Below are 6,643 nucleotides of genomic sequence, written 5' to 3'. Positions count from 1 at the left end.
ACCGTGATGTTTAGGCATTTTATTTAGTAGTCTAATGTTGCAACTTTCCATTCTCGCTCAATGTGCGTTTCTAATTTCTTTTATTATAGCCGTATAATGATTTTTATTTTTTTAATTTATGGAAGCATGTGTCACGGCATCTGAATTAATTTTCTTTTACCTCATAGAATGGAGGGTCTCGTTATGGGAGAAGAAGAGCATTCACGCTCCATTTTTTTATTTTTTTTATTTTTTATTTTAAACTGAATCTGCTACCTACCTTTTGGATTCACCTCATTTTGCTCTTAGAAATTGAAGCAACTGTCTCATTTCTGTCTTTGAAACCGTTTATCATATTTGTGCTTAATTATCTATTTGAGTTAGTACTTTGATTTAGTTAATTCGCATTCACCACAAAAATCTTTCACAAAACCCCCTCCCCCACTACGTGTTAGACCTGATTCTGAACCGCAGTTGGTCGTTGAGAGACGACCTAGGAATCACTTCCTAGCTATACTGCATTTCTAAATTGCAATCAAATTTGATTGGGCGGTGACACCCATCAATTGCCAATTGTTCAAACACAGTTCCCTGATATCCGCCTCCAAAACGGCCAATCATGGCTGTTTTCAAGCCCTCCCACGAATGATTTGTGGCCTTCTCTCTCCAGAACTTGAACCATTAACTCGCGTTACCCTCCATGCTTATGTAGGCGAGATCTACCTTCTCCTCTTCCACCACTTTTTGAATATTCTAGAACCGTTCCGCCCGATTGATCCAACTGAGAGGTTCTACGCCTTCAAACGTGGGTAAGTCCACCTTCTTCCTCCAATTACTCTGTACCTCCGGTGGATCATCGTTTCTTCTACCTCAATTTTCCTCCTCACCTATCACAGGTTGCCAAGCCTATCATAGCACACTTCCCAGGTTGCCAAGCCTTCAATCAAATATAGCAATCTTCACAGGATGTCAAGCCTTCAAGATCAAACCAGAAGCACCTTCTTTGTGCAGATGTTGATCAAACAGTATGCGCAATTGACTTCTCAATCTGAATCTCTCTCAAGAAAGATCACCACAGTCTTCTTGGAGAATTCTTGGAGCTTCCAAATCTGAGAAATAACTCTGAAATAGGACAATGAAATATTAGATCACAAAGTCATACAGAACAGATCGTGTTCTGTTCTATTTATAGTTTTCCTGTCATTCTCAGTCGAATAACCTACTAATCCAGTCGACTGTATTAAAACAGTTATAACAGACAGTCAACATAGAGGCTCCTCAGTCAACCAATTTAACGCACATTCATTACAGTTGACGCAGTCAGTCAATCCTAATTAACTTTTGAAAATATAGTTGTTGAAGCAAGTAGGCATAATAAAATTCCAAAAATAACAGCAACACAGTCGAATAGGTGTTCTACCATGTCGACTGACACTTTGAAAAACACTTTGAAATTCTTTTTAATTCAAAATCTCATCAAGCACATGTTCACAAAATCTGTACTAAGATTTTAGCTTAGTCGAATCAATTACCAGTGTATTCGATTAAACCAGATCTTTGTCACAACAAGTATAAGTTCATAAAAGTGCTTGTGAGCTTTTCTTCAGAAATGTGCAGAAGTAACCAAAACCATTTTATCACACATTTCAATACAAGCATGTTCTAAACATGTAGCACATAATCAATAAAGGGAACATACAAGCAAATCAACAAAACATGTTCAACAAAATCGTTGTTCAAAACAATATAATATATCAGTTGAACATGTAACACTGGAACTTATGTACTGTTATTAAGCAATGTGTTGTCATCATCAAAAACCAATTTGATATAGAGTTTTGTGTTGTCAACAATCTCAACAATATGATCTTTCACCACTTGCAAACAGTTAGTGGGAAAATTATGTTTGATAGCATGTAGCAGATATATGTCCTTTGTGGTCATACAATCTTTCTTGTTTCTACAGGGCAAGATGATGTTTGCCAGAAGATGAGCAAGAATATGTTTTTCTTTCAATAATCCTTCATGTGAAAAGATGCATTCTGTGGAATATACTCCTGAAAATCTTAGCCAATCTTGATAAACTTTTTTCTTGCACAACACGCTATTTACTTCAGTTGTGGGTAAGTGTGAAAGAGCACCTTCAGGCAAATTTGACACAATGTTCCAAATGAAATCATCAAGATGAATATCAATCCCTTTTACCCTAGAAAAAATATCATCGTTTTCAATTTTCAAATTGCAATAGAACACTTTGACAAGATCAGGATACTAGCTTCCCTTCATCTGAATGAAATCGGATAGTCCCTGTCTCTCCAACCAATATGGAAACATAAACCTTTTCCTTTTGAACACGTCCAGATTGATGCTCATTGGGGCAACAATGGTTTTGAAGGAACCACATACAAAGCTTTTTCGTTTGTCTTCATCACTGATCCAACCCATTGGATTTGATTCCCTGATCATGCTGGTCTGCAATCCTTTTTCTTCATTACCAACACAACTTGAAGAATCCATGAAGATGAGATTCTTGAACCCTTCTTTCTAGAATTAGAGGATTTTGGAAGATTACAAGATACAGAATTCGAGGTATTATTTGTGACCCACAAAAACAAAAGGAATCGCGCGAAGGAATATTCCAAGAAAACTAAGTACACTGTATATAAACGGTTTCTCAAACCAAAGACTAGTTAAATTGATTTGACATAAAATTGACCGTTTAATGTCATGTGAATTTTTCAAAACAGAGTTTTAAGGACACATTCAGAACATAGTCGAATGAATTATTCAGATAGTCGACTAAGACACATGAAAAAACAGAGTTTCAGTTCAAACAATCAATCAACCAGACAATCAATTCAAACAAGATGTTCATGCAATCACATAATCAAAACCAGTCAGGTTTAGCAATAATGCAGTGAATTAATACAGTATTACCAGTTCTAGATACTAAAGATTATGATTTATTCCAGATTGATTCATCCTTGAGATCATACTCCATCTGCAATGTATCCTGCAAAACAGATTAAGTTTTGGTTGTTGGTACCCATTTAACTTTGGGTCCGTGATTGTCAGTCTTTGTTACTTGTTCCTTTGGTATCCAAACATATAATCCTTTAGGAACAACAACATTTTTGTAATAGCAGTTTCTAACAGTATGACCAACACAATTACAATAGAAACATGCATTTCTAGTAGGTTTACTTAAATCAATAAATTTCTTAGCATTGGTTTTGTTAGATTGAGCTTTGTAACCAATTCCTTGCCTGTATATAGCTCTACCAGATGATTTTAAAACAGCATTTAAATTGTCTCTACCTTGAGTAAACTTAACTAGCGTGCTAGTCAAGTAACTTATCTTTTCAATATGAGTAGGACAATATTCACAAACTTTTTCAACAGTAACAGTTTTAATTTCAACCTTCTTAGCAGATAACAAAGCTTCTTTTAATTCCTTTTCTAATTTTTCATTATCAGCAACAAGGTTGTTAATTCTATACTCATAATCTCTTCTTTCATAATTTAATCGATTAACCTTGTACTGTAGCCGCAGAGCTTCAACATGCAGTTATTTGAATGTTTCCACAAGTTGCTGATACTTGTCTTCTATCGGCAGCTTCTCAAAATCTTCATCACTGTCACTATCATCACTTGATGTTCCAGCCATGTTGCAGATGTTGGATTCCTCCTCTTGATCACCATCCTCATCACTTGAGCTTTCAGAATCTAAGTTCTCCCAAGCAATGTATGCTCCTTTTCTTTTCATGTTTCTGCCTTGAGGAAATATCTTCTTTCCTTTCTGCTTCGGCTTTAGATCAGGACAATCAGGTTTGATGTGACCGTCCTTTCCACATTCATAGCAATGGACTCTAGGCGGTATTAACATAATCAAGGAATTCCCCCCAGTTCATAACATTAATGTACGTCTCCGTATCAATAAAGACAAACAACATTTACTGAATGAGTTAAACGATAAAAGCATTAAGAAAAGGTAAGGAACCCAACAAATTGATAAGATAAACATATGCAAGCATATAAAGAAAATAAGAATTTTGATATAAGAGAGTTTCAAAAGATTACATTCCCCAACAACAAAGGGTTTAGTTCACCATGGACATGGTGAAACTAGATGAAATATAATGGAAGAATAAACCCTAAATTTGGTAAATTTGACCCTAAGCATCAAAGGAACCTCCTCCAAGGTGTGTAGAACAGCTCTGGACGTCTCTATTTGCCAAAAGATTGCTTTGGGAATCGCACTGGGTCTATTTATAGACCAAAAAAGTAACAGAATTTAAGCCTAGGCCCAACAATAACCGCTTGGCGCCTAATTAAACTGCTCAACGGTTTCCCTCTAGTCGCGCCACCGCTCAGCGGTCGGTTTTGCCTCTAATCGCTCTAGCTCGGCGTTGGATTTGGCCGCTGAGTGGTTCACTTGACTCTTTTTTTCATCCTTTTTTTGCTTCTTTCATGAGTCTAAGTCCACCTTGCTTCATCACTTCCTTCTTCAATTCACATCAAAACCCTGCAAAATAATGCAAAAACAAGCATAATATCTCTAAAACCAACTTTTGACTCTCACATGACTCAACTAAGTGTTTTACTTGTTTTTAAGCTCATTCTAAGCCACAAAGGGTGTGTTTTGATATCATATTTAAGCATGAAAATAACGGTTTTTAGACCGTTATCACCAAACAAGGTAGTCATGTTCATTGTTGTGAGATCTTTGGATTTCGAGATTGTTGTGACTTTTGGTTGCAAATTTTTGTTCAGACTTTTCAGAATCTTGATATTGATTTCTTCTTTGTCAAATACCTTCCTGAGAGCCATGAGATGATTTACATTATGAGTGAATCGTTTTTGCACATCATAGATGTTTTCACCAGCTTTCATTCTGAACAATTCATACTCCTATATCAATGAATTCTTTCTTACTCTCTTTAGTTCATTTATGCCTTCATGAGTTACCTCTAAGCAATCCCACATTTCCTTTGCAGTTTTGCATTGAGATATCCTGAAAAATTCATCAATAGTTAGTTCAGAGGCAATAATATTTCTAGCTTTCACATCATACTGAGCCTTTCTATTTCCATCAGCAGTCCACTCAATAAAAGGTTTTAAAACAGTTTTCTCATCAACAGTTTTTGTAGGCACAAAAGGACCATTTAATGTGGCATCCAAAATTCCTTTATCTTGCGATTCAAGAAAGATTTGCATTCTAATTTTCCAAAATGGATAATTTTCACCAGCAAACAGAGGTGGTCTGTTTGTTGAAGCACCTTCACCAAAAGTTTGAAAACAGGAAGCCATCCCCAGGTTTGTATAGTCGAATTAGAGAAAAACATAGCCAACTAGTTTCTCAAATATCTTATCAAAACCAGCTCTGGTGCCAATTCTTGGAAAACAAGTAGGCTTCTTTTTACACCAAGAGGGGGGTGAATTGGTGTTGTATCAAAAATAAATTCTTTTCGCAATCTTGAAAACAAAGTATATAGCTTTTTGAACTTTCTTGAAATGCAAGCAATCAGAATATGTATGCAGCTAAAAAACGTAGTTGACAGCGTGAAATATAGAGTCGACTGGAATGTAAAATATAAGGGATAGAGAAAAGCAAACACAGGTTTTTATACTGGTTCGGCCAACAATGCCTACATCCAGGGTCCTTCCACCCAAGAAGCAAATGCACTATAATGGTTGCGGTTTTTACAACAAGGAATTTATAGAAGACCTTCACGTCAAAAATATAAATCTCCTCTCTAACCCAAAACCAAAATATAGCTGCAATGAACTAGCAAGACTTGCAACAAGAATCCCCTCTTCTGCAATCTGCCAAACACCACTTTGAACAATCCTCAAACTGCACTATCCCCTGTAATCAAAAGGTCCAAATCCAGCAATCTTCACGGATGCCAAGCCGCACAAACAATTCAACTGTCTTCATAGGATGCCAAGCCTTAAACACGATCACACAGAAGCACCTTCCTTGTGTAGATAATGATCAGCAAATGTAAGCGCAGAAAATCTCCCCTTTGAATCTCGTTCATGAAAGATCATCACTGTCTTCTTGGAGAATTCTTGGAGCTAAGAGAAATCTGAAACAGAAATGAAAATTTCCAGTTCATCAAAAGTCTTCTGAACAAACATGTGTTCAGCCTATTTATAGTTTTTTGTTATTCAATCAGATTCTCAGTCGAATACGCTACTAATTCAGTTGACTGTATTATGACAGTTATAACAAATCAGTCAACCAAGTAGCATACAGTCAACCAAAAACAAAACACATTTAATACAATTGACTAAGTTATCAATGCTCAATTAACTTTTAAAAATATAGTCGTTAGAGTGCAAGAGCATAACAAAATTTCAAACCAGATAACAGATACAGTCGAATGTGTGAAACACATAGTCGACTTCAACCATGTAAAATATTTTGAAATTTTTTTCTTCTTAAAAATACACAGATCATTGATTCTCAAAATCTGCACAAAGATTTTAGCATAGTCGAATCCATTAATAATGTAGTTGACTGCACTATAACTTTGTCACACAGTTATAAGTTCATAAAAGTGCTTGTGATTTTCAGCTTTAAAACATGTGTAGGAAAACATATGTAAAGATACATTGCACATAGCATATAAAGCATGTAACATAGTACATAATCATG

This window comes from Vigna radiata, unplaced genomic scaffold, assembly GCF_000741045.1.
Source record: "Vigna radiata var. radiata cultivar VC1973A unplaced genomic scaffold, Vradiata_ver6 scaffold_129, whole genome shotgun sequence".
Lineage (NCBI taxonomy): Eukaryota > Viridiplantae > Streptophyta > Magnoliopsida > Fabales > Fabaceae > Vigna > Vigna radiata.
The sequence above is the reverse complement of the archived record's forward strand: the minus strand, read 5'-3'. Positions refer to the sequence as shown.